Consider the following 27,431-nt stretch of genomic DNA (forward strand, 5'->3'; position numbering starts at 1 on the left):
TGCCTATTTCTCACAAAGCCAGTCTGGTCAGAGTGTATTACTTGGTGCAGCGAGCCTTCCATACGGATGGCTAAAAGCTTGGCTAGAATTTTGTAATCACAGTTTAAAAGCGAGATTGGGCGATAGGATCCACATTCCAGGGGGTCTTTGTTTTTCTTTAATAGTAATGAAATTGAAGCCTGATAAAGAGTAGGCGGTAGCTTTGAGGTATCAAGGCACTCTGCAAATAGTCGAGACAAGAATGGGCAAAGCAGACCAGAAAGCGTCCTGTAAAATTCGGTTGGAAAACCATCCGGACCCGGTGATTTACCACTTTTCATTGCGGACACTGCTGTTGCAATCTCCTCAGGTGTAAATTCTTCTTCTAGACAGTCATGGGTGTCTGTATCAATTGAAGGCATATTCAGGCCATTAAAGAAGGAATCAATCAGCAAAGGGTCTTGAGGGGATTCAGAGGTCTATAGCGCAGAGTAAAATTGTTTGAATTGATCATTGATCTCTTTATGTATAACTGTGGTGGCACCAGACGGGGTCCTTATTTGTGGGATTAAACGTGAGGCCTCAGATTTACGGATCTGATGTGCAAGGAGTTTACTGGCCTTGTCGCCTTGTTCATACACTCTGTACCGAGCTCGCAAGAGTAACTGTTCAGCTTGCCTGGTAGAAAGCTCATCAAATTCAGATTGGAGTAGTTGGCGCTCTTTATGCAGATCAGAGGAAGGAACCGTAGCATACTTCTCATCCAATGTGGCTATGGATTCGCTCAGGTCCCGAAGTCGCTGAGAGCGAACTCTGTTTTGGTTGGCTGTATAAGAGATAATTTGGCCACGTAGGTATGCTTTGAGAGACTCCCATATGGTAGAGCAGGACATACCTGGTGTTGAATTAGTTTCTAGGAATAAGGTGATTTCAGAAGAAATGAAATTGACAAACTCCTTATCTGAGAGTAAAATGGGGTTGAGACGCCATTGATAACACATAGGAGGTCGCTGGGGAAACTCTAGTTCAAGCACTAATGGTGAATGGTCAGAAATAACAATACTCTTGTAAGTACACTGCCGAAGGTTAGGCAGAAGTTTTTTGTCCAAAAAGAAGTAATCAATCCGGGAGTATGTTTGATGGACATGAGAATAAAAGGAATACTGTCTATCTGTAGGATGTAGGAAACGCCAGGCCTCAAACATGGCATATTTCTGAAGAAAGGCTTGAATAAGTAGGGCACATTTAGATGGGCCTGTAGTTGTTCGTGAGGACTTGTCAAGAACTGGGGACATTTTGCAGTTGAAATCCCCCCCTAAAATCAACAAATGAGAATCTAAATTTGGTATAGCAGACAAAAAGGAAGAAATGAAACTTGTGTCATCCCAATTGGGAGCATAAACACTAGCCAAAACAAGAGGGGTAGAAAACAGTTTACCGGTTACTATGATGTATCGTCCCTTAGGATCAGCGATAACCTCAGAAGCTACAAAGGGAGTAGCTTTATCAACCAAAATGGCAGCCCCTCTTGATTTACTATGAAAGTTAGAGTGGAACACTTGACCAACCCAGTCCCTACGCATCCTAAAGTGCTCACCAGTCCTCAAGTGAGTCTCTTGTAGAAATGCAATATTTGCATTCAAACCCTTTAAGTGTGTCAACACCCTCTTACGCTTCACTGGGTTATTAACCCCTTTGATGTTCCACGAAATGTACTTGATCGCATTGTTTCGGCCCCTCTGGGCATTCCCGTTATACAACCCTGTCATTAAAGCATAGAATGGAAAAGCAATGAGCGCCCAAAAACCCCAGAATAACTTGTCTCAGAGTAATAATGTACGGTGGTAGATGTTTGGAAAAAGTACAGAAAACCCCCCGAAAAAGACAGAATGACAACATTAGAACTGAACAATTCAACCCCTCCCCCCACCCCCTCCCCCCATCCCAGACAATACCTCCCCAAGCGAGGTACAAGCCTAAATAGAACATGTTCTCTTCGCACAGTATGTCTGTGAGAGTGCGGTCTTAAACCTAAACCCACAGTCCCGCTCTTTAAAGTCGCGTTTTGTTAGTGGATCAAACAGCAAAAAAAAAGATAATCATTTTTTAAATAAAAATAAATAAAAGTGAATCCCTTGTGCAAACGAAATTACAAAAGCACCACTTGTAGATGTATATAATTATATTCCCAGTCTTATAACAGGCATTTGAGAGAGAAAATAAATAAAATAAATAAAATGTATAAAGGCTCTCAGCCGAAGACCTAATTTGAAGTAAGGAAATCGTAGTAAGACAATCAAAAATAATAATAATGATTATTATTATAATAGTTGTCTAGTTGAATGCTGAGACAGCTTACAACCAATACCAAAAAACTACGTGTGCGCAACGTTGAACGCTTGCTGGGCATAAATGACGCTCAGAACTTTTAAAATTTAAGTGCGGACCCCAAAAAACGTGTCGCCTCGGGAAGCATTTACTGTCTACTGGGTCAATGCAAACGGATGCAGTAAACAAATAGCCAAGAATATTTTGAGTCACTGAGACACTATGTAAACAAACTGAATAGGTGAGCAAGACAGCCTAGAAACACAGGAGTAAAGTAAAACCTCAATACAATGAAATTAAAATGACTGAATGCTTGTAAGGCAAGCACACTAGATGATCAAAACATTTGATCACATCAAATAAGCCTGAATGGGTTCGCCAACTCCCCAACTATACAAAATTAGCATGTTGTAGCTAAACATAATTGTACCACAGGTGGGTTACTTACTATCCACAGTTCGCAAGCAACAGTTGCTGAACTATGAGCAAGTTCAAGACTTCTTGATGTGACGTTGAATGTGAGAGAGAGCCTCATCCGGAGATTCAAATGTGTAGTCTTTACCATCATGAGATAGCCATAAACGGGCCGGGAATCGCAGTCCGTACTTCACACCTGGATGGTCCCGAAGTAGTCGCTTGGCCTGCCCGAAAGCTGCGCGCTGCCTGGAAACAGTGGGGGAGTAGTCCTGGTAGATGGAGAAGCTCTGTCCTTGAAAGCTCAGAGTGGTATTGCGGGCTCGTCGGAGAATCTCCATCTTCTCATGGAAAAAGTGCACTCGAAGAATTATGTCACGGGGCCTCTCCCCATCCCGGGGCTTTGGGCGCAGCGACCGGTGGGCACGATCAATCAGGGGCTTTTCATCTAAGGCAAGAACATCCTTCAGCAGCCCAGAAACGAAATCCGTGGCGCGAGGCATTTCCGCTGACTCTGGGACTGATACAAGTCTCAGGTTATTGCGGCGAGAGAATCCCTCTAAACTTACACAGCTCTCCTTCACCTTTTTCAAATCCGCAGCGAGGCGTTTCACGTCAGCCTCCAGGGATGTAGTTAAGTCGGAGACATTTGTAGCGGAGGTCTCCAGTGCTGCAATCGTTGTAGTGTGCGACGCCATTGTTGTTTTGAGTGATGTGATTGCTGGCACCGTCTCGTTCCGCAGGATGGTTAGATCTGCTTTTAAAGTATCAGAAACCTCCTTTATTCGGGCCTCAATCGTATTAACCACCTCCGTTTTCATTTCAACTATCTCAGAGCGTAGTAGTTTGATGGCCTCGAGAATGTTCATTTCAGCGCCGCCAGGCCAAGCCGCCCCCCCGGGTAAAGTGTCAGTCCCCGGGCCGTCAGGCTCAGGAGAGGGCGGTGATGAGAGTGTGTCTTGTAGGCCGGGTTTTCTCAAAGTCATGCTTTTAGCCTTATGTTTCGTCGACATGCTGACATTTGGAAGTAAAGTAGTCTTGGTTTTTACGGGAAGGGATCACCAAAATAATATATGAAAATAAATACGGTTCTGCTGCAAAATTCACATAAACTTTAAAAATACCACGGGAGCAAACGGAAAACACGTCAGTCGCACATGGCGTCCCTCCAATCCCCCTAGTTATTCACCATTTTCAATGAATAAATAAGATTTCATTAAAAATAATAAAAATAATAAACAGAAATACTTTATTTATATAAGTATTCAGACCCTTTGCTATGAGACTTGAAATTGAGCTCAGGTGCATCCTGTTTCCATTGATCATCCTTGAGATGTTTCTACAACTTGATTGGAGTCCACCTGTGGTACATTTAATTGATTGGACATGATTTGTAAAGGCACACATCTGTCTATATAAGGTCCCACAGTTGACAGTGCATGTCAGAGCAAAAATCAAGCCATGAGGTCGAAGGAATTGTCTGTAGAACCCCGAGACAGAATTGTGTCGAGGCACAGATCTGAGGACGGGTACCGAAACATTTCTGCAGCCTTGAAGGTCCCCAAGAACACGGTGGCCAAAACTGAGCAATCGGGGCAGAAGGACCTTGGTCAGGGAGGTGACCAAGAACCCGATGGTGACTCTGACGGAGCTCATATTAAAAAATAACTGTATTTGTCACATGCGCCGAATACAACAGGTGTAGACCTTACAGTGAAATGCTTTCTTACAAGCCCTTAACCATCAATGCAGTTCAAGAAAGAGTTAAGAAAATATTTACCGAATAAACTAAAGTAAAAAATAATAAAAAGTAATAATAAAATAACAATAATGAGGCTATATACAAGGGGTACCGAGTAAATGTGCGGGGGTACGGGTTAGTCGGGTAGTAAGGTATTTCCTCTGACACATTGGTGCGGCTGGCTTCTGGGTTAAGCGAGCAGTGTGTCAAGAAGCAGTGCGACTAGGCTGGGTCGTGTTTCAGAGGACGCATGGCTCTCGACCTTCGCAATGGGACAAGACTGTAACTACCAATTGAATATTGGGGAGAAAAAGGGCTAAAAAAAATTTAAATAATAGTTGATGAGGAAAACATCTATTTAATCTATTTTAGAATATGGCTATACCTTAACAAAATGTGGAAAAAGTCAAGGGTCTGGATACTTTCCGAATGCACTGTATGTTAATATGGGCTATTTTCTTTTACAGTTTTCAGAAGTAGACTTGCTCATGTTATTTATATTGGAACAGATAGTACAGGGAGAGCTGCACACAGTGGACTTCCTACTAGCGCACACCGCCTCAGATAACTCTGGTTCATAGGCACATGATTACTGCATGCAATAGCTGTAGGACCAACAGAGGTGTTCAGGGAAGTTAGGGGGACATAAGTTACTTACATTGTGTCTGCCAACACCCCTGGGATAATGTACATTTGATGCAGCATTATGACAACTCAGTGACACAATGGTAGGGATTAACTGAGCTGGTCTTGGGTCATTGATAAGTCATTGTCTCAATGCAGACTTGAAATGCTTGGACAGAGTCCAGGATCCAAGATGATTTGGATGGACTTTGTCATTCCTGTAGAGCATCTTCTGTTTCCAGAAGGTGTCGAAGTTATCTATAAAAGTGATTCCAACAAAGCTACAGTAATCTTTAAGCCAGGTGTGTCATGCCGGTAGCCTGCTGAATCTTTCACAACCGCGGCCCAACAATGGTACTGGACCTGAAACGATTGGCCCCTTTTTGGAATCTTTCAGTGCTAAAATCAGTTCTTTAAAATCCATTTTCAGACACATTGACTCTGTACTTTAGGTATTTTCTTAAAACTGCATTGTTGGTTAAGGGCTTGTAAGTAAGCATTTTACTGTAAGGTCTACCTACACCTGTTGCATTCGGCGCATGTGACAAATACAATTTGATTTGATTTACTGGAGGGGATGAGGCATGTTGGAAATGGTGGGAAAAGTAAACAAACACAATTGAACAAAAACGCAATTGGCTTTTTTTGCTTAAAAAGAGATGTTGTTTGTTACACTGATTTTAATAATTTTTCATTGACCCTCTTATAGACGCAGACCATATGGTTTAATTGTCTAGTCTCCCTCTAAGGAATAATTATATATTTATAAATTCACATTTTAACTGTTGAATATGAAAACCCTTATAACACAAGTTGGGTGATTTATTTTGTGATCTGTTTGTTGTGTGAACGGTTAGTTTGGTGACGTCCAACAGTTTTATGCTAGGGCAGTAACGTAAAAAAAAAAGAAGATTGTCTCATTATAGTTGCCAGGCTGGGGACCTGGGACCAGTCAGTCAGGCATGAGGTGCAAAGGCCTTGTTATGCCAAGCTGAAAATGTCAACAACATGCTTCCTTGAGCTCACATTAAATGCTGATGGACGGTAATGGCCTTGCTAAGACAGATACCCATTATCAAGTCAATTAAGCGACCCAACTCTTTGCTTTTACCTGTCAGTTAAAAAAAATACCCCACATGTTAAATTGATCACATCTTATTTTGGGAGTGGGACATGTTTTTCAGTTGGCTGTGAATACACTGCTAAATGCCAAGGTGACCCCTCACAGCACAAACAACACTCACTTCTATTTCCTGGAGATGGTAACTGGAGATGAATGGTATGCATGGCCTTGTTTCTGCGAATGCATAGTTGACAGAAACTAGATGTGATGTTCAGTAGTTGTGCAAAACACGAAAAACACATTAATTCCTTGGTTACGGCTGCAATATGCCGTCAAATTTGCAGGTCTCTTTAGTGGTACCATTTCTCTATTGTCTCTCTTTCTCTGTGCCTCCCTAAAGGATTGTATAGCATTGTGCATAAGTAGTGTAGCATTGTGAATCTTGATGTATTGCCTTTGCTGTTGCTTTTTATGGGTTTAGTGGTTTGGGAAACTGCTAGAAATGTAGCTGGTAGTGATTTGTTTGGCATTGACACCAGATTAGAATGTGTGTTTCTGTGTGTACTGTACTAAGGGTTCTGCCTTGTGGCTTACCATTTTAACAGTCACGTCTGCTGCCACTTGGTCCCCAAACCAACATGACTTGTGATTGAGATCAGACAGAGGAAATATGATAATTTTCATGGTAATGTCTGAATAATCTATTGTAATACACTGGTGACTGTCTTAGCAACAGATTTCTAGTAGGCTCTCTGGCATCACATGCATTTATGTCAGTTTCAAGAAAGACTGCAAAGTTTACAGTATACAAGTTTAACATTTATTACAAGAGTAAAATGTAACAATTGAACTGGCATGAGACTTTCACCCACGGTTGTCCAAACAGAGCTAGCGTAAGGCCACACCTCCAACAAGCCACACCTCCAGATCCTCTAATAGGCTGCTGTCGCTACACTATTTAGCATTTAATCTCCAAATTGCTTGTCGATAAATCTCCTATTTTTGGCATAATAGGCTTACTGCTCTCAGTTGATATTTTGTAATTGTCTCCACATATCTTTGTGCCTTTGTGTTTCTGCAATGTCTTTTTTATTAATTTCCCCTCTCTGGTGAATTAGGGTGCAGCTGAACATCCAAAGCTAGAGCGCTTCCCCGTGCATGACATGAAAGGAAAGATCTTCTGTAGGAAATTACACTGCAAAGGTAAAGCTTCGGTACGCTTCAGTCACTTTGTACATTTTACCACTCTGACAAAGCGGCTGCCGAGGCACAGGCTACATGCTTCCACCCTACAAAATGTGCAGTTCAAGCTGCTGTATGGAAAGCATTTGCCTCACAAGTAATCTACTGTGGAAGTAACAGGCCTATTCAGGATGTCAGTGTGGACAAATATGGTTTAACACAGTGACGACTTCTTTGGAGGTGACAGCCTTTGAATGCCCTCCCATCAGCCCGTCACAACGCCATGTTCCACAGTGGTATTTCTATCATCCAACTATACAGCACATATATGAGCTTCTTCTCTACTACAGGCCTCAGGGAGGGGGACACAGTTCTCCCAATCCTAATTATGTTGTCCAAGACAGCTAAAAGACATACTGTACATTATATACGTGTGAATATCGTCATTTCAGAAATGTCATGGAAGAGTGACCTTTGGATGTACAAACACATTGCCTGAACGTGTATCTCTTAAGTAAGAGTACAGAGGGTAGTGCGTCCGGCACACTACATCACTGGGGCCAAGCTTCCTGCCATCCAGGCCTCTATACCAGCTGGGGTCAGAGGAAGGCCCTAAAAATTGTCGGAGAAATGAAGGATATTCCATGTGAGAAATTGCCAAGAAACTGAAGATCTCGTACAACGCTGTGTACTACTCCCTTCACAGAAAAGCACAAACTGTCTCAAACCAGAATAGAAAGAGGAGTGGGAGGCCCCGGTGCACAACTGAGCAAGAGGACAAGTACATTAGGGTGTCCAGTTTGCGCTGTTCTGTGAAGGGAGTAGTACACAGCGTTGTACGAGATCTTCAGTTTCTTGGCAATTTCTCTAATGAAATAGCCTTCATTTCCCAGAACAAGAATAGGCTGACGAGTTTCAGAAGAAAGGTCTTTGTTTCTGGTCATTTTGAGCCTGTAATCGAACCCACAAATGCCGATGCTTCAGATACTCAACTAGTCTAAAGAAGGCCAGTTTTATTGCTTCTTTAATCAGCACAACAGTTTTCAGCTGTGCTAACATAATTGCAAAGGGTTTTCTAATGATCAATTAGCCTTTTAAAATGATATACTTGTATTAGCTAACACAACGTGCCATTAGAACACAGGAGTGATGGTTGTTGATAATGGGCCTAATAGGGCCTGTAGATATTCCATAAAAAATCTGCCGTTTCCATCTACAATAGTCATTTATAACATTAACAATGTCTACACTGTATTTCTGATCAATTTGATGTTATTGTAATGGACAAAAAAATTGTTTTTCTTTCAAAAACAAGGACATTTCTAAGTGACCCCAAACTTTTGAACGGTAGTGTACATATTACCTCAATTACCTCAACTAACCCGTGCCCTGCACATTGACTCTGTACCGGTACCCCCTGTATATAGCCTCGCTGTTGTTTTTTTTTTTTTTTTTTTTTTACTAATGTATTTTTTACTTAACTTAAATTTTTTCAAACTGCATTGTTGGTTAAGGGCTTGTAAGTAAGCATTTCACTGTAAGGTCTACCTACACATGTTGTATTCGGCGCATGTGACAAATCAAATTTGATTCGATTTGAGATGGATGGAACGTCCCTTAATGTCACATTGCACCATCTTAGAGAGGTAGCAAGGGCGATTTAGTAGAGGATGAGCCATCTGGTTCCCGGGACTGAGATAGATATGAATAGACAGAGAATTAAGAGGAAATATGATGGCATTTATTTAGTCCCTAAGTAAACTGTCATTTACCTTAATGTGTGATGTGAGTTAAAGCAAATCTGGTCTATAACGAGGTTGGTAACATCAATTTAGTGTGTCACCTGCAGATGTTATATTCGCCTGCAGAGTCCCCCCCTCCCCCACCCCGTATTTCTGCTTTGATTAAAATCACAAGCAGTGGCTTACTGCCTACGTTGATATTTCATAGTCTCTTCAATCTTCGAGATGCTTTAAACTTGTTTTATTTATTTCTTTTTTTTAACTATTTTTTATGTTTGTCGTCAGTGAGCTCAGTGGAAATGTCACTTGTGGTATTTATAGTTGTGCCTTTCACTATACTTCTGAGATGTTAGACGTTGTGACATGCAGGGAGGTCAGAGTGTGATGATAGTGGCAGTGATAGCTGCTGAGAAGTCAGATGTGGTTGGGTGTTTCAGTTAGCTGTCAGACTCAACTACACCCCTCACTGTGTGAGGCCAGGATGCCTTTATGCACTCAGAAAAGTGAACACATCAGCACAGTCTAAGAAATACAAGTTAATTGAGTAAGATCTAAGGCTAACACATTTCCTAGAGGAAACTTTTGAAAGAATCCAGAGCCAGCTGTGGAAATATTGGTCTTACCAAAGCTTGTGTCGAGTTTTCAGTGTTTTAAGTACAACACTCTATGTGATTGTAAGAAAACTGATGTTGCCAAGCTACAACATTGGTTTGTGTGTAAGTTCGTCAGACTCATAGCAGCCTTTTGTGAGATTGTTTTATTCGATGTTGCGCTCTACTGATCTACTGAGTGACCCAGCGGACCTACCATCTGTTATAGCCAGTACAGCCATGTCTCTTTCTTTTAACGCTCAGCACTGTGTATATGTCGCCCTCCTTTCCCTTACAGTATATCTATCGCTGCTCTCTCTCTCTCTCTCTCTCGCTCTCTCTCTCGTTATCTTTGTGAGTGGGCATGATGTGGGTAGACTTACCCACTAGCAAGGGCACTCTCTCCCCACAGGCTCTGTAGTCATTTGACCTTAAGGTCACTCGCCAGCTGAGATCAGCTGTATTTATCTACAGGGGAACCCAGAGCTGAAAGCTCCCCTCATTAGCTGTGTTTAGGAGGCTTACAGGATATAAGCATACAGGAAACCTACCATTAAAGATGTCAAAACGCTCTCTTCTGCCTTTCTTTGGTAATGAAAAGGTTATGAAGTATTTCACATGCGAAACATGTTGTCTTTGCTCCCAACAACCTTGAGTCTAATTTTAGCACTAAACGACTTGCATTGTAGATAATGCATGCAACGTGTAGATGGTCCAACTATAGTTGGATATAGATTGCTGTTACTTTTAAGATATTTTAGATTATGGTTAATTTTGGAATAGATAATTATATTATTGCAAAAGCTTTGAACCGTAACAATGGTTCAACCACATGGTAACTGTAAGACTTAGCTTAGCTATACATGTAGCCGAGTTTTGCCTTCAAACATAATTTTCAAAATGGTTTCTGGTGTACACTGAGAGTACAAAGCATTAGGAACACGTTCCTAATATTGAGTTTCACCCCATTTTTTCCCTCAGAACAGCCTCAATTCATCAGGGCACGGACTCTACAAGGTGTCAAATGTTCCACAGGGATGCTGGCCCATGTTGACTCCAATGCTTCCCACAGTTGTCATGTCCTTTGGGTGGTGGACCATTCTTGATACACACGGCAAACTTTTTAGTGTGAAAAACCTAGCAGCGTTGCAATTCTTGACACACTCGAACTGGTTCGCCTGGCACCGACAACCATACCCTGTTAAAAGGCACTTAAATATTTTGTCTTGCCCATTCACCGCTGAATGGCACACATACACAATCCATGTCTCAAATATCTGAAGGCTTAAAAATCATTTAACCTGTCTCCTCCACTTCATCTACAACGATTGAAGTGGACTTAACAAGTGACATCAATAAGGGCTTCACGAAGTCAGTCTATGTCATGGAAAGAGCAGGTGTTCCTCATGTTTTGTGGACTCAGTGTAGTTCACATGGTTCAAAGCGTTGAGGTTTATAAGATTGCACTAAGGTATTCATACCGTAATAAGATGGGTTCTGAACGAATGCAAAAAGTATTCACTCCCTTGGCATTTTTCCTATTTTGTTTTATTACAACATGTAATTGAAATAGATTTTTATTTGGATTTCATGTAATGGACATACAGAAAATAGTCCAAATTGTTGAAGTGAAATGAAAAAAATTACTTGTTGAATTTTTTTTTTTTTAATAAACAAATAAAAAGTGGTTCGTGCATATGTATTCACCCAATTTGCTATGAAGCCCCTAAAAAAGATCTGCCGCAACCAATTACCTTCAGAAGTAATTTAATTAGTTAAATAAAGTCCACCTGTGTGCAATATAAGTGTCACATGATCTGTCACATGATCTCAGTATATATACACCTGTTCTGAAAGGCCCCAGAGTCTGCAACACCACTAAGCAAGGGGCATCACCAAGCAAGCGACACCATGAAGACTAAGGAGCTCTCCAAACAGGTCAGGGACAAAGTTGTGGAGAAGTACAGATCAGGGTTGGGTTATAAAAAAATATCTGAAACTTTGAACATCCCACGGAGCACCATTAAATCCATTATTACAATTCTTTAAGAATATGGCACCACAACAAACCTGCCAAGAGAGGGCCACCCACCAACACTCACGGACCAGGCAAGGAGGGCATTAAACAGAGGTAACAAAGAGACCAAAGATAACCCTGAAGGAGCTGCAAAGCTCCACAGCGGAGATTGGAGTATCTGTCCACAGGACCTCTTTAAGCCGTACACTCCACAGAACTGGGCTTTACGGAAGAGTGGACAGGAAAAAGCCATTGCTTAAAGAAAAAAATAAGCAAACATGTTTGGTGTTCACCGAAAGGCATGTGGGAGACTCCCCAAACATATGGAAGAAGGTACTCTGGTCAGATGACACTAAAATTGAGATTTTTGGCCATCAAGGAAAACACTATGTCTGGCACAAACTCAACACCTCTCATTTCCTCTAGAACACCATCCCCACAGTGAAGCACGGGGATGGCATCATCATGCTGTGGGGATGTTTTTCATCGGCAGGGACTGGGAAACTGGTCAGAATTGAAGGAATGATGGATGGTGCTAAATACAGGGAAATTCTTGAGGGAAACCTGTTTCAGTCTTCCAGAGATTTGAGACTGGGATGGAGGTTCACATTCCAGCAGGACAATGACCCTATGCATACTGCTAAAGCAACACTCGAGTGGTTTAAGAGGAAACATTTAAATGTCTTGGAATGGCCTAGACAAAGCCCAGACCTCAATCCAATTGAGAATCTGTGGTATGACTTAAAGATTGCTGTACATCAGCGGAACCCATCCAACTTGAAGGAGCTGGAGCAGTTTTGCCTTGAAGAATGGGAAAAAATCCCAGTGTCTTGATGTGCCAAGCTTATAGAGACATACCCCAAGAGACTTGCAGCTGTAATTGCTGCGAAAGGTGGCTCTACAAATTATTGGCTTTGGGGGGGTGAATAGTTATGCACGCTCAAGTTTTCTGTTTTTTTGTCTAATTTCTTGTTTATTTCACAAGAAAAAATATTTTGCATCTTCAAAGTGGTAGGCATGCTGTGTACATCAAATGATACAAACCCCCCCACAATACATTATAATTCCAGGTTGTAAGGCATCAAAACAGGAAAAATGCCATGTGGGGTGAATACTTTCGCAAGCCACTGTATACCCATTTACCCACCTTCTCCTCCTCCTTTTCTTCTTTCTCCTCCTACATCCATCTTATTACTTACAAGCTTTTAACACTCTCTTTATATTGGCCTAGTGTGGCTAATTGGTCAATCAAACAGTCCCACGCCACTATAAAGCAGCTTCAGGCAGTGTGGAGACCTCTACATGGGTCCTGCGACCACTCGTGTACGTCCTCTAACAACATTTATCACGTCTCGTTCATTTCCCTCCTAATTATTTCAGCTCTTTCAACTCCTCTTGACATCCCCCTTCATGTGGTCAGAACACTGTTTCCCTGAGTCATGGTTTCCCACACCAGTGGTTCTATTTCAAATCAAATCAAATGTATTTATATAGCCCTTCTTACATCAGCTGATATCTCAAAGTGCTGTACAGAAACCCAGCCTAAAACCCCAAACAGCAAGCAATGCAGGTGTAGAAGCATGTGGCTAGGAAAAACTCCCTAGAAAGTCCAAAACCTAGGAAGAACCCTAGAGAGGAACCAGGCTATGAGGGGTGGCCAGTCCTCTTCTGGCTGTGCCGGGTGGAGATTATAACAGAACATGGCCAATATGTTCAAATGTTCATAAATGACCAGCATGGTCAAATAATAATAATCACAGTAGTTGTCGAGGGTGCAGCAAGTCAGCACCTCAGGAGTAAATGTCAGTTGGCTTTTCATAGCCGATCATTAAGAGTATCTCTACCGCTCCTGCGGTCTCTAGAGAGTTGAAAACAGCAGGTCTGGGACAGGTAGCACGTCCGGTGAACAGTTCAGGGTTCCATACAGGTCAGGGTTCCATACACTAAAGGTCAGGGCTCTCAGACAGACTAAAAAACTTCTTTGCTCGCTTTGAGGACAATACAGTGCCACCAACACGGCCCGCTACCAAAACCTGCGGGCTCTCCTTCACTTCAGCCAACGTGAGTAAAACATTTAAACGTGTTAACCCTCGCAAGGCTGCCGGCCAAGACGGCATCCCTAGCCGCGTCCTCAGAGCATGGGCAGACCAGCTGGCTGGTGTGTTTACGGACATATTCAATCAATCCTTATCACAGTCTGCTGTTCCCACATGCTTCAAGAGGGCCACCATTTTTCCTGTTCCCAAGAAAGCTAAGCTAACTGAGCTAAATGTCTATCCCCCCGTAGCACTCACTTCCGTCATCATGAAGTGCTTTGAGAGACTAGTCAAGGACCATATCACCTCCACCCTACCTGACAGCCTAGACCCACTCCAATTTGCTTATTGCCCCAATAGGTCCACAGACGACGCAATCAATCTGCACACTGCCCTAACCCATCTGGACAAGAGGAATACCTATGTAAGAATGCTGTTCATCGACTACAGCTCAGCATCTAACACCATAGTACCCCCCATAGACCCTGGGTCTCGACCCCGCCCTGTGCATCTGGGTCCTGAACTTCCTGACGGGCCGTACCCAGGTGGTGAGGGTAGGAAACAACATCTCCACCCCGCTGATCCTCAACACTGGGGCCCCACAAGGGTGCATTCTCAGCCCTCCCTGTTCACCCATGACTGCATGGCCATGCACGCCTCCAACTCAATCATCAAGTTTGCAGACGACACTACAGTGGTAGGCTTGATTACCAACAACCACGAGACGGCCTACAGGGAGGAAGTGAGGGCCCTCGGAGTGTGGTGTCAGGAAAATAACCTCACACTCAATATCAACAAAACAAAGGAGATGATCATGGACTTCAGGAAACAGCAGAGAGAGCAACCCCCAATCCACATCGACGGAACAGTAGTGGAGAAGGTGGAAAGTTTTAAGTTCCTCGGCGTACACATCACAGACAAACTGAAATGGTCCACCCACACAGACAGCGTGGTGAAGAAGGCGCATCAGCGCCTCTTCAACCTAAGGAGGCTGAAGAAATTCGGCTTGTCACCAAAAACGCTTTTACACACTTTTACAGATGCACAATCGAGAGCATGCACCGAACTAGCACCGCCTAGTATGGCAACTGCTCTGCCCTCAATCGTAGGGCTCTCCAGCGGGTAGTGAGGTCTGCACAACACAACACATCACCGGCGGCAAACTACCTACCCTCCAGGACACCTACACCACCCGATGTCACAGGAAGGCCAAAAAGATCATCAAGGACAACAACCACCCGAGCCACTGCCTGTTCACCCTGCTATCATCCAGAAGGCGAGGTCAGTACAGGTGCATCAAAGCTGGGACCGAGAGACTGAAAAACAGCTTCTATCTCAAGGCCATCAGACTGTTAAACAGTCATCACTAACATTGAGTGGCTGCTGCCAACATACTGACGTTCGGCCATTGCTCATCCATATATTTTTATGTACATATTCTTATTCATTCCTTTACACGTGTGTGTATAAGGTAGTTGTTGTGAAATTGTTAGATTACTTGTTAGATATTACTGCATGGTCGGAACTAGAAGCACAAGCATTTCGCTACACTCGCATTAACATCTTCTAACCATGTGTATAACATTTTATTTTATTTGTCAGACATCAAGCTCACAACGCACCAGAGGAATTAGTGTGAGCATTATTGAGTGATGAATCCTCTTTTAATAGATTGACCGGATTTATTATTCTCTGTCTCCACAAACTGATACTTTGGTGGCAGTTTTTGATTGATAGGACACATTGAATCAGAGGGCAGAGATGGGTTCTCTTTTCTTCTTAGAATTGTTAACCATTCATCGCCACACTCGGGGAGGTATTGCCAGATCTGGTATGCTTGATTACAAGCCTTTAATTCCATCCATATAGTGTTACAGACACATTTAGGCTAGTGGCCAATCCTCAAAAAGGGCTTTAGTTTGAGATACCACTACACTGAGGTAGAACAAAACACAACCATGCTTTTTCACATCTCTTATGTCTCCCATTTATGAAATGGTTGGTTATGTAAAAATATTTTACCGCAAAAGTAGTTACATTTATAGATATTGTGACACCTCCTAAACTTATGAAAGTGCAGAATAATGCCTGTCTGGAAGGGGGATGGGCCACATAAGCTAATGTGACCCAATGATAATGTAACAAATGTAAATACAGGTAGGCAGTTGTCTGCACTACATACACAAACAGCATTAGGATATCTTAATGCTTCTTGGAAATATAGACCTGTAAACACAGAGATACAATAGGCGGAAATGTCACCGATGAATATTTAGGATGAATTAAAAAATACAAAAATACAAAAATGTCAAAAATACATACAGTTACATGTTTTTTGATGTTGTGGCTATTGTAATATAATCAGCTCTAAGAAAAACAAGTGGGCACAGACGCTGGAAAGTTTCCTCTGTGGATTTTATTTGTTCAGCCCCTACCTACTCTTGCAATGACATTAGCTCCCCCCTGCCACAATACCATTAAATTGTGGTTAAATCACCTGTATATAGACATGTTTTAAATGAGACGTCTTTCAGATTTATGTACTATTCTTATGACCTGTAGTCAAGTCTATTTTTGTGCAGTTCAACTTTTTGGGAATCCAAAATACTTGCCATAATTACACTCAAACACATTTGTCCAGATATAGAAAAGGTAGCAGAGTGCTTGGCATGGCAACACCAAGTATTCCAAGTCGCAAGCCTCTTTGAGGATCAATGAAGGAACTCTGAGGCTCCAACAAAAGGAAATATAGTCCAACCCTGGACTCTTGACACCCTCTCCCTAACTCTAAAAAAAGAAATACATGAAAATGTTTTGTTTTGTCACACACCGGGTTGGTGCAGTAAACTGGGTTGTTTTACAGGGTCAGCCATAGTAGTATGGTGTAAATGAGGGTTAAATGCCTTGGACAAGGGCAAATACATTTTTCACCTTGTCGAATTGGCCTTTCGGTTACTGGCCCAACGCTCTAGGCTACCTGTTGCCCTACATTTTGCCCCCACTGTGGTAGAACTTGTCCCTCCAGGATTGGGCCCTTAAGTCACCTCCTTCCTTATAATTTAGAAATGAGCTTTGATTCATGGTTAGTCCAATACGGCTGCCTGAAACCATTATGGTGTATGGGTAGGATGCAACCACACATGATGACAAATGCATAAGGCAGGTGTTCACTACAATGAACCAACACAACCTGACACTCATTGGCAAGAAATGCCATCAACTTACTTGGCCTTCACATACAGTATGATAGGAATTGCACCTCTACAATGTCAATGTCATCTTGAATCTCCCAGAAGTGTCCTTGATAGGCCCACTCCACCATCAGCCCCCCTCTGGCAGTTACTACATACAGAGACACCATGGAACTGGACTGCCACAGGTCAGAAGGCCATTCAACAGCCAAAATGCCATCTGGAAAGTGCTGGCGTGCATTGCACTCATATGTACCTTCTTGCTACCAACCATGGCTGGCCAGCCCATGTGATACATGAACTGGGCTCGTGAAAAATGAGACTCATGCATCGGTCTAACCTTTTCCCTATTTTCCCCACAACATCCGGCAAACGAGGCCCCTTAGGATGGCCAAATTAACAAAGATGCTGTATGTCATTGTGTATGGTGGCTGGGGATTGACTGTGAGATATTGGCCTTTGTGCACCATGCTTGACCAGCTCCACCTCCTCCGCAACCTCTTTACTGTTCATCACAGCCCAGGGATCATCTTCAAATGTGTATGTGTGTGGAGCTGTGCAATGTCCCTCATAACACTTCTTAGTTGTAGTCTATGACCTACACTCTAAGTAACCTCTAGTTAACCCGAGGTCGGCCTCACCGGTTCTGTCACTCTCCTTATCTGCTGCTGGGCCTGCCACTGACCGTGGTCACAGCCAACCAGCCAAACACGCACAGTTAATATCATCCAAATAATCTTCCTACCCTACTTCCAAAAGAATATGAAGGAATAACTTAACTCTATTTCTTGAACTGCATTGTTGGTTAAGGGCTTGTAAGTAAGTATTTCACGGTAAGGTCTACAGCTGTTGTATTTGGTGCATGTGACAAGTAACATTTGACTTGAATATGTAGGATTTGACTGCACATTCTATATTCAACATAACAAAATCGATAACACTTTACCTTAAGTGTACATTAATTAATATTTAACTAAATAGTAATACATGTATTAATAACATAGTAGTTACATGTAATTACTATGTCAATACTATGTAATTACAATGTAATAAGGGTTTAGCGGAACAAGAACAGGCTTTTGAACAAGAACATGTAATTACAAATCAGCTTGTCGGAGGTTATTCCACGTGTAATTACTCATGATTTATGCACATGTATTTACAAGATGTCTTGTTCCAAATGTAACTAACATGTTCTGTAATTACAGGTTTGCAGTCTCCTGTGTAGCACCATGTTAACAATGCATCTTAATATGTAACCTTGTTACATGTAACTACATAAGTCACTACCACCAAAATAAACTAGGACTCTGTCAGCTGTTGTAACAATGCACCCCCTATCATTAACTACAGCTACAGTTATCTTATTTCCATATTATTTGGCTTAAAGGATGTACTGAATTAAATGTAAGAGCAATGTATTTACAATGGATATGCATGTAACTATAATGTACCTACCCAGGAGCAAGCAACTTAATGTAAAGTGAAACACATAATGGTATAACCTTTGTAAATAATATGTACCTGCCTTTGAAAAGGGATTTCGGGTTTATTTCCCGGGCTTCAAATGTAATGTAAGTGAAATGTTCAAAATAATATAATGTTTAAGGTCAATGTAGGTAATCATGAGCAAGCAGCTTCAAGTAAAGTGAAACACAGTAGGGTAAACTTTTTTATTAAAATCATTGGGAAAATACACTTCAATTAAGAATAAATGTTGTTACAGCACCTAAAAGTGTAATTACAATTTATTTTCAATGCAATTACCTATTTCACAGGATATCAACATGTCAGTTATTACAATGTTGTTATAAATAACAGTACTGGAACTACAATGTTGCTACACAGGAACAAGCAACTTAATGTAAAGTGAAATACATCATGAATTACTCATGTAATTACAGTACTAAATAGTTACTATGTTACCATGATGGCAGACACCCAATACAGTACTTGTAGTTGTGATCAATGGGAATCAATCTCAATCTAGGAAGAATGTTGTTACAGCACCTTTAAGTGTAATTACTATGCACTTTCATTGATATTAAATATTTTGCAGTGTATCAAAATGTGTTATTACAATGTCATTACAAAAAAATAGTATCATAACTACAATGTTTCTACACAGAAACAAGCAACTTAATGTAAAGTGAAACGCATTTTGATTTACTCATGTAATTAACATGTAGTTTTACTATGTCACGTGTTTTTGTGTTTTTTATTGTAGTAGGTCAAGTTTGGTAATACACTTTCTTGAGGGTTGATGCATAGCGTGTTGATTAGACAGTGATATGTTTGGAAGCAATGGAATCCATAGTCTCCCGTGTGATATAAAAACATTTTTAAGTGGAGTGACCCAAAAGACACTGATAGCAACAAAACATGCTTATAACCCTGTCAAAAGAATGAAACACAGTCATTTGAAAGACAACATTGACCCTTCTTATGTGACAAACAATGTCTGATCTTACAGCTTGGAATGGTCTTGACATTTCCTCTAGGGGGTGCATGCTAAGCGTGAAAATCTTACAGCTGATACACTAATCGGATGTCTTTGACGAGTTGAGAGAGTACTCTTTTCGAATTGTCTTTACCCAACCAGTATATCCACTCAATAAAAGGAGATGCCTCTTTAAACTTGTTTTGGTCTGATTGCACCTTAGCCTCCCAACCTGCCTCTTTATTGACTGCCACACTCTTTCAATGTTTTGTGTGTGTGACAAACTGTGTGAGGATCCACAAAGTTGTTTGTCTGGTGATTGTAACCCAGCATATTCAGAGTCCTGACAAAAGCTCTCCAGCAGTCACTCAGAATGGTGGAACCTCTTCGCACATGTCATCTGATGATAGGGATTAAGGTTGCCTGTGAACGGTTTTCCACCATTTTAAGAACTGGGCACCGTCTGTTGTTTAATCTCCATCATCCCAAACAACCAACCCTGTCTTCTTCACATTGGCCCCATCCTTCCACGATTGTACTGAAAGATAGGAATAAGTGAATATCGTTATTTTGTGACAGATAGTTGGCCAGTGGTTAGTCGCACCTTGAAATGGTGAGGGATCAGTAAATCCATTAGAACTGCCTCTCGAGTGGTGCAGTGGTCTAAAGCACTGCATCGCTGTTGCTAGCTGTTCCACTAGAGATCCTGGTTTGAGTCCAGGCTCTGTTGCAGCCGGCTGCGACCGGGAAACCCATGGGGCAGTGCACAATTGGCCCAGCGTCGTCTGGGTTAGGGGTGGGTTTGGCCGGCAGGGATGTCCTTTTCCCATTGCGCTCTAGCGACTCCTGTGGCGGGCTGGGCACATGCACGCTGACATGGTCGCCAGGTGTAAGGTGTTTCCTCTGACACACATGGCTCTTGACCTTCGTCTCTCCCGAGAGTTGCAGTGATGAGACAAGACTGTAACTACTAATTGGGGAGAAAAAAAGGGTAAAAGTAAAAATATATATAATCCATGAGAACTAGCATCATTTAACTTATGACACAAGGTCTGATGGGTGAAGTTGTATATTGTAATGTTGAATGACCTGAAACATGATATGTCCAAGAGAACTGAGAGATGTATTTATCAAATAATTCAGTATATGAAATGGGCAAGCCCTCTATTTGTTTCATCCATATCAGTATATTTACTGGGGAGTACTTTAAAATGGCAACTGATTACCATAAGTGAAATATATCAACAAATTATATCTCAGTCCCCAAGCCCAGATAATGAATGTTACTACATCAAAATGCATAATGCTATACTTTTCTCTTGTGCGAGGACTTGAGTGCCCCTGGCATCTATCACCACCAATCTCCGTAGAGAACTTGACCCAATTTAGAAACCCTTCCTCCCCTTGAACCTCCTCAGGGCTTTGTTGCAGACCTTCAATAATGAGAGGTAAGACAAATGTTAGTGATATGAGAATACTTGAGTGTCCCAGGGAAGTATGACCCTCAACTTCTATAGGAGGGGCACCGAAATCAAATCTTACTTAGGGTCCCAAATCGTCTTGAGCTGACACTGCTCCTGTCTTATGTGGAAATGCACTTTAATGGAAGTTGTCAGAAAATAACTGAGTTTGAGTTTGTCTGTTGTTGCTATTTGCACTGTAATGAAATGGAAACATTTTAATATTTGATCAAACATTCAGCCTATATCTGGTTAGCAAAACTGTTTGTTTTTTAAAAATTTAAACAAATTGAGTAATCAAAGTAATAATTGACAGATTGATTATCAGAATAGTTGTTAGTTGAAGCTCTAAAAACAGTATTCAAAACACATTTGTAACAGCTTTTACTCAATTTGCCTGAATAGTGTAGGCTCACAAGAATAATACATTAAGGCAGCAGCAGTGGTGCAAGCCTCTCCAGTCGCACCATGCTGCCCTTCTCGGCCTGCCACCACTACATTTCTGAGGGAAACACTGGTCGGGATGGTTGGCAAACCAAGCTAAATGTTGAAAATCTTGGAGTGCCCCTTTACACTGTCCAGTAAATATTGCATGAAATATCCCAAAAGCCGGATTATTAAAAACAACATTTTACATATTGTTTGTAAGTGAGCAAAAAGGTCCTCAGAGTGAATATAGGTAAACAAAACTTTTTCACAGTCAAAATTGCTAATAATTGGGTGTTGATCGACAACTGTAACAATGACAATGCACCTCTCACCTTTCTCATGATTTTTGTCATTCTTGTCAGGGTCCTTGAGCTACGTGCAATGCCATCCTCTATATATATATATATATGTTTTTACATTTAACCTTTATTTAACTAGGCAAGTCAGTTAAGAACAAATTCTTATTTACAATGACGGCCTACCCCGGCCAAACCCGGATGACGCTGTGCCAATTGTGCACCTCCCTATGGCACTCCCAATCACAGCCAGATGTGATGCAGCCTGGATTCAAACCTGGGACTGCAGTGACACCTCTTGCACTGAGATGCAGTGCCTTAGACTGCGCCACTCGGGTAGCCGAATACGCAGTGTAACCCCTGTGCAATTCTGCAATATTGCAAAAAGAAAATAACAAATCAGATCAATAGTATATGACAATGGAAACCCCAATACTTTTTTTCATAAATGGAATCCACCATAGGCCCCAGACATTCAAACCCAGCTTTTGGTAACACAACCGTAACTTGTCCTTAAACCACATTCTCTTCAGCCTGGAGAGACCTACTCGCCATACCTTGTTCCATTTCTGTTCTAACCTATGCCACGGAACACTAACTAACATGTAATTACTTAGCAGAGAGCCCCACACTCACCAGTACCTTGTGTATGGTTGTTATGCTTAATTTTATTGGGGCTGAAAGAGCATGGATTTCTGGGGGTGACAGATATTAACAAACAAAGTGGTCAAAATTATGTATTTTCTAACCTTGGCAGGTCTACCACTAGCCCAACTATTTAATCATCAATGAAGCATCCCATCCCAGTGTAAAAACAAAACAAAAAATGTGTCAGGGATTTTTTGAAACTCTTTTGGGTAATGCAGCACCTGATTGTGAACCACTTTCTAAAAATATAATTATCCCAAACTTTCTTAGTGTGTCATTCATTAACCTACCGATGAAGAAATGTTACCCATTTGTAAGTGGAACCCGAGAATGGCTAAAGATGAAATCCTTCCTGATGGAGCAGAGGGAGTCTGATGATGCCTCTTGTTTAGACAAATCCTCCAAGGAAACACCCACATTTAACTCAGACACAGGTGCACGTTTTAGAGACTGACACTAAGTGATAATTGAAATGGAACATAGACTAAGTAATTATATTACATTCAATTCCATTCTATGATTATCAATTCACTTTTTCAGTAACAGTAGGAATGCATCCACATTGTTGGAATTAGGAGAACAAAACCTTTCCAGATAGAGATGAAACATCTTGAGTGGTAGGCTGCAGGCCAAAGGTAGACCAGAATGGTGTGCGTTTCCTAAGCTTTTCACTTGCTCTACACGGGCTGGCAGTCCTGAGTGTCCAGAATGGGAATGCAACTTGGACACAGAGGAGCGCGAGCCCTTGTAGAGACTGGAAATCTGGACTGAAAAATGAGATATACTGTAGGTCAATGTCAGCCGGGTTAGCTCAGCCCAGCAGTGTACACACCTAGAACCTATGAGACTATCTAACTAGGCTTACATACCAGCTCAAGATGAAAGTGAGTACTCCTAATTTCAAACTTTTACAAAGTGCTTTAGGCCAATCAATACCAGTTGTAATATTAATTGACTATATGTATCCATCTTTGCATGCATTCCGGATCATTATCTTCTTTGTATCCGTGAAAAACCGACGTGCAAGAAATTGTAGGAACATTACTCAGCCCCCCCCCCAACAACAACAACAAATCACGTTGAGCGAAATCGAGGACAAAACGCAGGGACAGTCAACGTTGACCAAGGAGAACCAAGGTAAATAAGTAGTAATATATTAATGTAGTTAAAATGTACTATTGAATTTGTCTTGTTAATCGGTGGATTTCATGTGACATAACAGTGCAAATGAGGCGCTTTTTGTGGGACCATCTTTTTCTCGTTCCCATCCTGTCGTTTTTAACATAGCTAGCTATCTAGGTAACGTTAGTTAAGGACTAAGTGACACAGCTGAACTGTTGCTGGTTTGCACAAACAGTAGCTTGCTGGTTGTATTTTGCCAATTATATTATCTTCACTTGGTTTATTATCTTGCTAACAATGTAACAGGCGCAAAAGGTATGTTAATTGTTGCCAGTTTTCTAACTGTCAGCTAACTCTTTGATGACTAGCTAACTAGGTAGCTAGCTAGTGTTACTTACATTATAATAGCATTAGCTAGGAGCCTGGCTATAGCTTGGCCATGTAGCCATTTGTCATGTGTAGCCTGGCTAACGTTATAAGTTGGCCATGTGTAGCCGAATAGAAGCCGACTCAAATAGTGCAAATCTAAATCAGATGTCCTTCATAAGCAAATGTAAAGCCTATATTGCAGCCTAGTTAGCTAGATAGCTAGCAACCTCAATTAATAAGCAAACTAAGGTTAATGTTACTAGCTAGGTTAGTCTATTGTCAGTGTGGTGCTAGCTAAGGTTAGCTTAGCCAAACTATTTGCTGGTAGTTAGTTAGACAAGCTGGCTGCTTTATTTTGCTCGCTAGTTGTATGCCATAGCTCTAGCCAGTTCATTAGAAGTTGTTACCAACATTGTAGTTACATAAGAAGTGATATACCAATTTTCACATAAGTAATAACCTAATACTACAAAAAGTGTATACAATGTAGATATACAGTAACTGTTACAGCTCCTATGTGATAATATATATGTAATTACGCATGGGTTCCTACAGTAATACCTGATGTAATATAATTGGCCTTATAAGTATTATGCAGTATTCCACTTGTAATAACCATAGCTAGAATGAATACCTGCAATTACATAAAATTACATTTTAGTACCTTTTTAGATGAGAGCTCGCTAGACCCTTAGTGATTCAGAAAACCATGTTTGTATGTTCCACACATTTATAATGGATTCCAATTAGATTGCATGACACATTTTTCAACAGTACTTTGGTTTATACTGGAAATGTGTTCTTTGTTCATCTATAGAATTTCATGTAAAAGGAATTACAAACAATGAAAGAAGATGGCCTCATCAACAGAGGATGATGCCATAACCGAAGTGGTAGATGTTGAGATCCCTAAGCAAGCGGTACAGGAACCAACTGTGGTTGCTGTAGATGATGATATAGCTCCCATAGATGGTAAGTATTGCTTCAAAATGTTTGGTTTCAGTAGAAACAACAATACAATTACTTTTCTTAGAAAGTTAAATATCAGACCTGACCAAAGCACCAGACTCTGTTGGCTCTTTGATATTGTTTATGTGACTAGTCTGTAATATTGACACTGCAAAGTGCTTGCTAGTGGGTAGAACCTTTGTAAGTAAGCTTCAGTTCAGAAGTGCGACAAGAATGAATTGATCAGAGAGGGTGATGGGAGCCTCGCCCCATGCAAATACCTATATCACTTTCACACCAAGAACAAGGGTTTAACCTGTATATTTGAAGCGGGTTTAGCCCGTGCCAGACCCATTCATACTTAACCTATGACACAGGTAATAAGCATGAATGGCCGTTCATTGAAAATATAAAAAAGTGGGCTGTTGCATTTAGACATGACTGATTACGGGTCAATGAACACAGGTCGACCCATACAGACCAATGGCTCACCCATGTTTTGCATGTGTTATTAGATCTTGATTGTTTGTGTTTTGAATATTGTGGAGGAACGAATGGTTATCTGACCTGTTTGTGTGTATCACAGATCTGTGCATCAGCCAGGCTATAAACTATCTAAAAGGCAGGCCGGTCCACTGTCTGGTGGTTGGGAATCCCTGCTTTAACCAATCATCTCTTGGCTGACATTAGCGAGGATGCTTTCTTTGTTTCTCCCTTTAGGACAAGGGGGTCAGACTCCCTCCCAATGTCAACCAAGTCCTGCCTCATCTGTTGTTCAGTGTGTTTGCATTGTCTAATGACATCGTTAAACAATTGTTCTGTAGAATATCTTATAACGTTGCAACGAATGCCCTTTGTTTGAATTATAGTGTCTGTATCAAGCCCCTCTGACCATACAACTGAAAATATGAAAATGTAGATGCTGAAGAGGAAGATCAAGATGGAGGCTTTGGAAGAGGAGAGGGACTTTCTCCGCAAAACTGTTAACCAGTTGTATGGTAAGATAACGTCAGAAGTCTGTTTCCATATCTGTCTGGGATTTTGTCAACATGAATGTGTCATTTCTCATCACAAAAGGGGCGGGTCCAGGTACGCAAACGCATTTATTCATGATCCAATTTTGGCAGAAATGTGCTGCCTGTGTAGATTACTGCCTGATTGGCTTGGCTGCATTCATGCATAAAGGAAATTAGCTAATTTCACGGAGGTATTATAATAAGTGTGCTTGCAGAACGCAAGAACTCTCTTGTTATTCTGCATACTTAATATTATTATTCCTCTTCCGCCCACTTTCTGTGCTCCCTATCAACTTAACAAAATGTAAAAACTATTATCACCACTTAATCTCTATTCTGTCGAGCATTACATTTCCAGCTATTACTTTTTTTCTTGATACTACTTATACTTTTTCTGTTAGACTTTTTAATACCCCAAAAGCTCACATAGACTCCTATTCAAATTCCTAAACATTCCAAACGGACCATTGTTAAGTCTGCTGAGTTCTATCTCTTGTCATTTAAAATTAGAACAGCTCCTGATTACGTTAAGGGCTGCTTAACTCACACTTTTGATACCATTTGTAATAGAGTTTTCCCCGACTAAAAAAATCTTGGTCGACTAAGAGTCTTCTGTTCTTTCGACTAATTGATTGGTCGGAATTTTAAAACTTCTATTTTTCCATATATAGACACATCCTATGCATTTGAATAAAATCATCTATATTCACTGAGCTTGTCTGATGCTTTAAGCACTCTGTTTGATTAAATAATTAAGACGCACAAATGACTAGAGGGAATCCGACCAGCAATTGATTTGATTGTGCCGGGCTCAGAATTGCTACGCAATGTAAAAAAATAAAAAAAAAAGACAGCAAGTGACTGCGACTAGCACACGTTGTCTCTCTGCTGCAGCAACCACTCGAAAGGGGGGAATGTTTAGGCTACTGGATGCTCATGAGGTAAATGGAAAGTCAGATGTGTGGAATATATTTGACTAGTTGTGGAATATACTGGAGATCAAGAAAAATTAAGGAGCAAGTGCTGCGTGCATTTTATGTGTGCCAAACAGGTGCTGTTAGATTACAATAAAGCAATTCTGACCAATTGGAACAATGTAAAAAACAAATATAAAAAAAATAAGCGTAGCAGAGAGTCTGTTGTAAGGTTTGTTGTTGTTGTTGTTAAGCCTTTATTACAGCAAAGACTAAACATTCGCGTTCATTCGTGAATGCAATTTCCGAAATGGAACAGTTTATTTATTGTTTAATTATTCAAGGCTCGCTTTATTTTATTTTAAAACTAAAATGCTTGATTGCATTTCAAATCATGAATGACTCGTATGCTTTGTGATAACATGAACAAATGAATGATTGATTGATACAGTAGCCTACAGTATATGAGTATTGAAGTATACACCTAAGTAAGTTATGGTATTAAGACCATAGAGGATGCGCTCTTAGGCATACAGCTGGTGGTTATACAAGGCTGCTATACTTAGCCTACTAATGATAATGACATTACTTTTTATTATAATGATGGTTGTAATAGTAATAATAACAATTAGAAGGAGATCAAGAAAAAGGAGCGTTATTATTATTATTATTATAAGTATTATTTTTCTGACAATTTGGAACAATGTAAACAACACTAAATATATTGTAAATAATACCAGGGAAGTTGAAAGCCTTTATTACAGCAAAGCAAAGATTAAAAACAGCTGCATTTTTAAAATTGTTTACTTGACATGTCGTTGCATAAGGCATGGTGCTCACAGAATCAGTATGGTATTAAATAGACACTCAAACAGGCAACAG

The 27,431-nt window shown here is 41.0% G+C and overlaps 1 protein-coding gene and 1 long non-coding RNA gene across 4 annotated transcripts in view; both read left to right on the forward strand.

Annotated features, from left to right (window-relative positions):
• LOC139570958 (glutamate receptor ionotropic, delta-1-like) overlaps nucleotides 1–27,431 on the forward strand; it is a 448,588-nt gene that overhangs the window by 205,500 nt on the left and 215,657 nt on the right. The window lies entirely within an intron of this gene.
• Nucleotides 23,229–25,525, forward strand: LOC139570926 (uncharacterized). Its single transcript, XR_011674194.1, has 3 exons — nucleotides 23,229–23,317; nucleotides 24,489–24,643; nucleotides 25,489–25,525. It is a non-coding gene; the product is annotated as an uncharacterized lncRNA (long non-coding RNA).

The sequence above is a fragment of the Salvelinus alpinus genome, chromosome 3 (assembly GCF_045679555.1).
Source record: "Salvelinus alpinus chromosome 3, SLU_Salpinus.1, whole genome shotgun sequence".
NCBI lineage: Eukaryota > Metazoa > Chordata > Actinopteri > Salmoniformes > Salmonidae > Salvelinus > Salvelinus alpinus.